General features: G+C 37.0%; 1 protein-coding gene across 2 annotated transcripts in view; it reads left to right on the top strand.

Moving 5' to 3' along the window:
• NTN4 (netrin 4) overlaps positions 1-10,356 on the top strand; it is a 109,125-nt gene that overhangs the window by 55,185 nt on the left and 43,584 nt on the right. The window lies entirely within an intron of this gene.

Raw genomic sequence — 10,356 nt, 5'->3', positions numbered from 1 at the left:
AGTTATTTGTAGTGAGGTGGATGGACCTAGAGTCTGTCATACAGAGTGCAGTAAGTCAGAAAGAGAAAAACAAATACCGTATGCTAACACATATATATGGAATCTAAAAAAAAAAGAAAGAAAAATCGTTCTGAAGAACCTAGGGACAGGACAGGAATAAAGACGCAGATGTAGACCATGGACTTGAGGACACGGGGAGGGGGAAGGGTAGGCTGGGACGAAGTGAGAGAGTGGCATGGACTTACATATACTACTAAATGTAAAATAGATAGCTAGCGGGAAGCGGCAGAACAGCACAGGGAGATCAGCTGGGTGCTTTGTGACCACCTAGAGGGGTGGGATAGGGAGGGTGGGAGGGAGACTGCAAGAGGGAGGGGATGTGGGGATATATGTATATGTATAGCTGATTCACTTTGTTATACAGCAGAAACTAACACACCATTGTAAGGGAATTATACTCCAATAAAGATGTTAAAAAAACAAAAAACTGAATCACTTTGCTGTACACCTGAAACTAACACAACATTGTAAATCAACTATGCTTCAGTTACAAAAAAAAAAAAGGCAGAGATAAACCACAAAAGAATGCTAGCCAGAACGCTTAGTCTTTTTTTTTTTTTTTTTTTTTGGCGTGGGATTGGGGGGGGAGGCAGCATTTCAAAGTTTATCTGAATTTTACCAAACAAAAAGAACATCATTTGTTAATTAGGGAAATATGCAAAGAAAAGTATTCTGATAATGTTGATGATGTGGTTTCCCAAAACTTGCTACATTTGAACCTTTTAAGCCCAATTGTTATAAATAAAAGTAGTCCCTATACCTGGACCCACAAAGAGAGAGAGATTTTCTTTATTCTAGGAAATCATCACTCCAAAGGGTAAGAGAATCCTACCTAAAATTTACTGAAGAACCCAAACTTTAAACTAAAGTGCTCACTTTAAAACCATTGTTGAGCTAATAGTACATTTTAAAACAATGGGAGGGCTACCCTGGGGGCGCAGTGGTTGAGAGTCCGCCTGCCGATGCAGGGGACACGAGTTCGTGCCCTGATCCGGGAAGATCCCACATGCCGCGGAGCGGCTGGGCCCGTGAGCCACGGCTGCTGAGCCTGCGCGTCAGGAGCTCACAACAGTGAGAGGCCCGCGTACCGAAAAAAAAAAACAATGGGAATATTTTAAAACCTTCTTTCATGTGGCTTTTAAATAAGGTTATGTTATTAACAATATTTTTTAACTCAAAAGTGTTTTGAAATTTATTTGGAAAGCCCAAAATGCTTTTCTCTGTCCTGGAGCAGTTTCTGCCTTCCTTTCTGCAGGGAAGTTGGTTTGGAAAGTTTGTTTTTGCTTTGTTTTGTTTTTGGTTTTGACCAATCATCTAATTTCACAGAAAGCACCATGATGTATGTTGAAAGATAAACAACAAAACTTGATTTTAGTTCTTAGTTCTAGCTGTAATACTACAAAACAGAGGTCTGCTGAAACACATCTTTACGAAATCTTAAAATTAATGTCCACAATTTGGAGTACACAGATTTAGTAGCATTTGGAAATTTTGTGTGTGGATTCACGCTTCTGAATACTACTTCAACTCCTGATTTCATATGATAAATAGCATGCACAATGGCACAGAAAAACTGCCATTTAGATATATAAATAAAAGCTTTGGGGCATACAAAGTTTTGTATGTGAAAAAATGGAAATAAGCCAGCAACCTGAATCTAAAAATTGACCTGAATCATTAGGCTATGCACAGTGTTCTCACTTACCATTCTTTATAAATTAAAACTAACTGTTTAAAAGCCATCACACTACATAATATTACTATCTATCCCTACCAAATCATATCTAATAGGGAGAGCCCATAACAAAAGGGAGGCTATTCACAAAGAGCAAATCTTTAATTAGAATTCATTTACATTCCTGTTATCTCCATTTGCAAATTTATTCAGGGGAGTTTCTGATAAGTTAAGAGTTGTTAACACTTGCAGTGGCCCAGAAATGCCCCTAGGAGGCATCAGAATTTTCAGTGTACAGACAGATTTTACACTGAGCCAATGAGAATCTAAAAGTATTCTCTACCAGTACATGCCCTGAACTTATTCATGCCAGGTATGGGAAATGGGGGCCAATCTTCCTATATTCACCCATCTTGAAAACTGCTAGGTTTCTCCCAGAGGAATAGGACAAATAATCCATAGAACTTAATACCCTTGAAATGGCTCACGTTGAGGCCAAACCAGCCTTTGTCCCAAGCAGCTCTTCAAGGACAAATTGGTTTGAAACACACCAATATTATTTAAGTAACACACTGAAGAGATCTGGCCAAAGTAGTACCCTCAAAAATCCTACTCCCCAGGGTCTTTAGAATAGTATAGTTTAAGGGTTAAGATGGTGGTTCTGGAGTCAGACTGCTAGAATTCAAATAGCTCCACCACTTACTGGCTTTGTGACCTTGGGCAAATTACTTAAACTCTTTGGGCTTCAGTTTCCTCATTTATGAAATGGAAGTAATAATTATACCTACCTTATTCTTGTGTAAATCCAATGAATTAATATTTATACAATGCCTAGAACAGTGCCTGGTACATAGTAAGTGCGAATCAATATTAACTACTACTATTATTGTTATTATTTATCATCATCATTATCTTCATCTTTATTGTTCCCATATCCCTCCCTGACTAATCCATGTTCCTTGGGCCTACAGTAGTTCTCCCAGATCAACTATAGACGACCACTCTATGTAACATCATATTTACCAATATTCCATGACCAGAAGCACTCTGGACAAAGCTGAATGTCTTTCAATCCTACTCTGCCCGAAATCCTGCTCTGTGACAAAAGTATCCTATTCCCACTTCAAATGAATAATTAGCACCCTGCTTTCTTGGGAAGTTTTTAAAATGGAAATAAACTCAATAACTAAGGTTCTCAATGCTCATCTGAATATACATTGGCTGAATAAAAAAAAAATTAACACATATTGATTGAAAACCTATTATATGCCAGTTACTGGGGATTCAAAGAAATTTAAGCCACAGTTTCTTCCCTGCAAGAGTTTAGTGGAGAGAGTATATAAACACGATTACCATACAGTGTACTTACATGCAGTTTTCCTATGAAATTTGTATTGGCTCCATGCATGTTTTTTGTTTTTGTTTTTTTTCCAGGTTTGTCAGCCAGAGCAAGGTTCTTGGCAAAATAGTGAAGTAGGCACAGTTTATCTTTGTCTCCTTCCCTCTCCCCTTTAGACATTCCCTTTCCCTCCACCAGGAAACTACTTCCTCCTTTAAGCAACTCTGAGTACAGTTTTAGGATTGAAAACAGATGGTTATAATCCCTGCTGATATGTTTGTTGCTAATAATTTAAGGATTTACGCCTTCTGAGCTTAAGTACATTTTTGTAGGGAGCTCTTGAACCTAAAGCACCATTCAGAAGCTAAAGGAATGAGTCCCAATAAGAAGAATTTCAGGCAACAAGCTGACAGGGAAGCCTCTCTTGGCTGATTTTCATTCTTTACTCATAATTGTTTCTGCTCTATACCTCTATGTTTTTGCCAATGCTTTCTTACAAGACCCGTTTTCTCTAGTGTTAAAGTATAGACCAAGGAATAGACTGTAGAGCTTTTCAACTTCTTACATTCTTGCTATATATATTATTGGGCAAGGGTTTGGAATACTCAGGCTTCAGCCTATTTTATCCCATTCTGACAGTATGTTTCAAGCCCCCTTTTACCAAACTCAATTATTATGCTTCATATTCACCATAGAACTCCCACTTCTTCTGTTAAATTAAAACATGCAAACCTTTAACAGGGGGTAGAGGAATATTTTATTTGTTAATGAAAAGATATGTTTTCCTCACAATGCTTTCTATTCAAAAGTTTATGCTGTAGCATTGTTGTGCCTGTTTTTGCCCTGCTTAAGAGGAGCAGGTTCGAACAGGCTAGCCGTTATTAGAATTTATCTCTTTTCATGCATAAGAAGTTCATTCTTTTAGAAGTTAATCCTTTTCTCTAAAAGGGACATACTCTCTCTTTAGAAATTAAATCAGTTTTTTGCCTTTACATTTTGTCTTAAGGTGCTACAAAGCATTGTTCCACTTTCTAAATCATTTGTCATAGCTAAATGGAGGTCTGGGAATTGCCAGAGCTGCCTTTTAGTGGGCATTTTTCTTAGGTTCATAGAATAGGCACTGTTTGTATCCTTTTTTCACAAACATTTTTTAAAGTTCCAATGATGGTATGAAAGAATATTCATTTCCCATTGGAATTCAACGAATGAAAATAAAATCATGTATATGTAAACAATAATGGCACAAGAGTTCAAGGAAATTAGTCAATTGATGAAATTCAGGAATTTCTGAATATTTAGCTGTAAAATCTTTTTTTCTGCTAACTTTCATTATAAAGTTTAGTAGGACATGAACAATAGTTGGTCCTTTCTTTCTTGGAAAGCAGTTGGGAAGTAAATTTTATCAGACATTCACAAAACAATTCAGTTAATTTGAGTCCTTCAAAGCTTTAACCAGATTGATTATTCGCTTTGGTAATTCCATTATGGTGAATGTCTGTGGTGAGCATCCCTAGATGATGAAATATAACTTTATTTGGAAGGCAGGTGCTAGAATGACAGTCTACAATTACTTTAGTCACAAGCAGTGGGGAAAATGCAGTTCAGAAGGAGGAAAACAGTAGAAGAAAAATCAGAAAGAATACAATTTAGTTTAGGTATAGTCATTATTGGCAAATGCAAATCCATCTTCAGAGACTATTAACATTTATTTTTCATTTGTGCCACATCAGGTAGTGCCTGCAAAAAAGAAGAGATATTCTCCTAGCTCTCCCTTGTTTGACTTTCACATCATTTGGAAACATGCTGCATTGGAGAGATGCCAACAGGACCCAGCCATATGACATTTAAGTCTTATCTGGTAGCTCAGAAAGGATTATGGGTAGTTGCCTACAGCCAGGCAGTATTCACAATACAGAGCAGCAGGGCTTAGGATCATAGAACCTTAAGACTAGAAGGACCTTACAAGTCATCAAAGCCAATCTTCCATCTAATGTTTAAATATTCTACAACATCTTGATAAGTGATTGTCCAACCCATAAGCTTGACATGGCAAACAACCAGATTCTCACAACCTCCTGCCATGGCCAATTTCCTCAACTCTATGTTTGCTGACTACTAGAAGGCCTTCTGCCCCAAAGAGAACAATTAAAAAGCAGCTTTTCAGGCTTCCCTGATGGCACAGTGGTTAAGGTTCTGCCTGCCAATTCAGGGGACATGGGTTTGAGCCCTGGTCCAGGAAGATCCCACATACTGTGGAGCAACTAAGCCTGTGTGCCACAACTACTGAGCCTGCGCTCTAGAAACCACAAGCCACAACTTCTGAAGCCCGCGTGCCTAGAGCCCATGCTCCACAACAAGAGAAGCCACCGCAATGAGAAGTCTTCACACCTCAACAAAGAGTAGCCCCTGCTTGCCATAACTAGAGAAAGCTCGCACGCAGCAATGAAGACCCAACAGAGACAAAAATAAATAAATAAATAAAAATAATTTTTTAAAAAGCAGCTTTTCTAAGCAAGATGTGTATCTTCCAATGACGAATTTGAAAGAATCGTTTCCTCATTTTGCCCCCACCTAGATTCTTACTTCTATAGCCTTACATATGAAGGAGTGGTATTTTCTCTTCCATGTCTATTTGCCTCTAATATATAATATTTGTCAAAGTGCACAGGTATTAATGAGCAAGCTGTTCCAGTAATTCCTTAAATTACTGGTTCAAAGTTTGTATGATTCCCTCCCTGTAAGAAAATAGGCTAAAAATGACTTGCAAGTAGGTTAATATTAGTAACAAATAAATGCTATTAGACATGAGGCTGAAAACTTGGCCTCTGTGCACTGGTGCTGAATCAAATCTTGGAGACAGAGTTTTGGGTGAAGTAGAAAAGAATAGCTTTATTGCTTTGCCAGGCAAAGAGAGACACAGGGGGCTCGTGCCTCTCAGAAGTGTGTGTCCCAACCTGGGAGGATTTGGTGAGGAGTTTTATAGCAGTGGTTCAAGGGCGGAATTGTTGATAAGGGTCAGGGTGTGTGCAGGGCCTGCACTCCTTTAATCTGACCACAGGTGGTCTCCTAATGAGCTTCTCTGGTTCCTTTAATCTGGCCTCAGGTAGTCTCTTGATAAGCTTCTCTGGAATGAAGAATGCTAACATCTTCCATTTGTTGGGAATTTTAGTTCTGTAAAGACCTTAAAGATATTGTTATGTGTGTCCCTTGAGGCAGAAGCAGGACCCTGCCCCAAGGCTCCACTACTGTTTCTTGGCTGCTCCTCCCTTATCTTTGCATCCCCTCCATTCCTTGATTAGCAACTGTTTGGACCTGCCCTTTGGAACTCAGGGAAGGTCTTGGAGGCTGAAGGCTATTCCCTGCAAACAAAAAACGGGGGACACAGAAAGGCTTTCATGCTCAGGAGTCCCATAGGGACTTGCTTGGTTTCAGATATTGGTAGGAAAACTTTCGACATCAACAGAGAAACATACTCTCAGTATAGCAGAGGAGTTTATGAAATTCATAGAATATCCAAAATGCCAAGGTATACCTCTTAGATAATTAGGAGTTGTAGATTTTTTTGTTGAAATAGATTTCTCATTTTCCAATTATAAAGCCAGACACCACTCTTCTTCAACTAAGCCTTAAATACATAATCCCATTTTCCTGCTCTTTATCTAGCTTATGTTTGCGTACCAAATAAGAGCTATGTTTAACTTGTTACTAAATTTTCCTTTTTCTGTTGTTTTTTTTTTTTCAATGAAGACCTAGTTTTACTTGCACATTTTTCACGAGCATCAAATAGTGGGTGATCTTTCAAGCTTGAACTGTAACAGTTGTATTGCTGAGGAAGGATTTCTTGTTTCAAATGGTCTAGGTAATGATTTACAGCTATTTTTGGTAATTCTCAAAATGACAGCTCCTTGAATTTTTCTGTGTGCAGAAATATTTGCTGGGCTGGCATCTTTCAGACCCTGGGAGGTTCATCCCAATCCTTGGCATGCAGGAATGAGGGAATGCTCTGAAATCTTTACTCCAGAGGGAACTGACCTGTCCACATTATCTTGTGATACATGTGAATGTTTGATGAGGTTTCCCTAAATGTCTGTGGCCTCTTGAGGCCTGGAATTTGTGGGCCAGGACTAACCTATGAGTTGGGTAAAATTACATATAGGCCTTGGGCATTCCAAGACCAAACCAGATAAACTGACTTATAATGATAGTTTAGTTCCTCTAAAGAAAAGTAGCAATAATTTGCAGCATCTATGTTTATATAGTATTCAATACATGGTTGTTTTAAAAGTAGGAAGGATACAAAAAAGCAATAAAATAAAAATTAACAACCTTTTAAAATTCCAAACATTATCAGAAAATACATTTGACTGCCATTGGCTGTTGGAAGGTATAAGCTGGGGTAAAAAATTTTGGAAAAGAAATAATAAAGGAGAGGGAAGAAACAACATAACAGACAAATTAGGAGATAAAAGGAAATCTTTTAAAAGAGAGGAAAATAAAGTATATTTAATATACCTTTCAATCACTTTCTTACTCAAAAATCTTCAATGGATCTTCAGTATTACAGGATAAATTCATCATTCTTAAGCTATTTAATGTATTCCGTGGTCTAGGTAGAACCTACTTATTCAACACATGTCCTCTGGTTTACTTACTGACTATTCAGAATATTCCTTTGGGGTTATCTTCTTGTCTTTGCTCCCTAAAGAAAATCCTATGTACTCTTCAAGATACAACCTCAGGGACTGCACTTAGAGTTTTATACAGATAGCAATTATTGACCTTGGTCTCTACTATATTTACTTTGGACTTCTTAACATTGTTTCAAATGCCCTCCTCAGATAGTATTCCATATAATCTCCTTAACAGCAATGATGAATTAGGGATGGTTTATTCTAGGAATTTTGACTCTAATTCTATCAAATATTTGTATCCTGGGTGTTTTGTATGTAGTGATTTGTTTTTTATTTTTTCACAGGTTATTATAGAATTTAGACAGTTACAAAACTGCTTTTTCTGCTAATCTTCATTATGCTACTAACTTGTGCCAGCTACATAAGTATGCCTTCGCTTCACTAAATTCTTCAACTTTGGAAGATTTTTCTTATTCATTTTTTCAAAAGACTCCATTTTGTTTGAAATCAGGATCTAGTACAAGTAAACAAAGAATCATCCATCTTTTACTGAGAGCCGTTAAAGAATCTTACCATGCAAATCTAGAATATGACACAACTGAACTTATCTATGAAACAGAAACAGACTCACAGACATAGAGAATAGACTTGTGATTAGCAAGGGGGAGGGGGGTTGAAGAGGGAAGAAGTTGGAGTTTGGGGTTAGCAGATGCAAACTATTAGATATAGAATGGATAAACAAGTTCTTACTGTATAGCACAGTGAACTATATTCAATATCCTGTGATAAACCATAACGGAAAATATGAAAAAGAATATATATATATATACGCACATAACTGAATCACTTTGCTGTACAGTAGAAGTTAACACAACATTGTAAATCAACTATATTTCAATTAAAAAAGAATCTTACCATGCAGAAGTTATTTGATAGAGTTTCTATTTTTTTCATTATGATAAGGAATGTTGAATTTAAAATATTTAATAAAAAGCAGTTGGACTGGAGCATTTCTACCAGAATATATGAAAAATTAGATATCCAGGAGCTAGGATGAAAAGACTTCATTCTTACAAAGCAGTAGAAATTGAATTCCTGCAGATCTCCAAATTTAAGTGCAAATTTGTCTTTAGCTCTTGCCTGGACATGTGAATAGTGATGTATAGTAAACTCTTACAACTCCATGGGACTTTATGTATAAACAGCTCCTAGCAGACATAGTCACAACGAGAAGCCCAAGAAAATAGGTAACTATAACTCACCTTACACTTGGGCATTCCAAGAGCAAAACCAATAAGTTGAATCTATAATATTAGCTGAGTTTCTATAAAGAAAATCAACAAAAGTTTTTGCAACAGCATTGTACTCTGAGTCAATTCTACCATTTAAAAAATCTATATCCTGGCTAATCCCTAAGAAAGAAAAGGAGAGCTATAATTAATTTTCATTAAGCACTAAAACCTTACTTTACAATACACAGAAATTAAATTTAGCAAGATGGCCACCAAAATTATTATTTATGAAATTTCCCAGATTATAACTCTTAGGCCTCATGTGATTCATTCACAAGTAGCCTGTTATCCTCCAAGCCCTGAATAAATCCTGCACTTGAACTTTATGTGTGTATAAAGGTCTACAGTAGTCATGTAACACACTTGGATAATGCATATGCTATTTTCAGAGTGCCTCTACCAGTAGAACCAAAGACATATATACCAAGGGAATGAAAAGAGAAGGGGGATCCTGGATAAGACAACACAACTTACTCAAGTGTTAAATTAGGTCCAGCAGTAGTACATCAATGTACTGGCTTTGGTTATTTCCACATTTGTTGAACTCTAAGATTCATTTTGTTTCTGGCCACTCTAAGTACATGTTGTTTTTAGTAGTTCCTTTATCATCACAGTCAGAATATTTTGGATGTATTAAAATAAACTTTGTTCACAGATTTCCCCTAGCCTCCTGGCACCGCAGCTTGGTTAATTTTATTTCCTCTTCCTGGAAAGTCTCCTCCCTTCTGCTGGTCAGAAATACTGCCCAACTTCAAGAACCATCTCAATACCCAGTCCCTCTCATGAAGTCCTCAACAACTGCTAATCTATGGTGATTTCTGCATCCTTTGAATTCCAACATAATTTTGTTTCTTAGGTATTTATTTATTGTCTTGTTTATCTGTAATTTTTTTCTATGTAAATTTTTTTTCTCCAGCTACATTATACTTTGCTTAAAGACAGAAATCATGTTTTGTAATGCTTTGTGTACCAGACATTGCCTAAAATAGCAACTCTCTCTTGTAGATATTCATTAAATAATTGTTGACTGGTTGATATAATTTATTACCTTTATGCTGATTGACCTCTTATACTGTTTCTCAAGAAAACAACAACAATACCTCATAGATCCAAATTTGGGAATCCCATTCTGAGCTGCTTTACAAAACGTTCATTTGTACAGTCATGACATCATGTGTCAATAAATGCATTTTGCTACTGGAATTCAGGGCAATACTTAGTTTTTAGGAAGTATTCCAGATGATCCCAAATATTAATTTTTAGAAATTATTTAGGACTTTATGAGAGGGATTGGAGCCTGTGCTCCACAGTGGGAGAGGCCACAACAGTGAGAGGCCCGCATACCGCAAAAAAAAAAAA

The sequence above is a fragment of the Physeter macrocephalus genome, chromosome 6 (genome assembly GCF_002837175.3).
Source record: "Physeter macrocephalus isolate SW-GA chromosome 6, ASM283717v5, whole genome shotgun sequence".
NCBI classification, from domain to species: Eukaryota; Metazoa; Chordata; class Mammalia; order Artiodactyla; family Physeteridae; genus Physeter; species Physeter macrocephalus.
The sequence above is the reverse complement of the archived record's forward strand: the minus strand, read 5'-3'. Positions and strand labels throughout refer to the sequence as shown.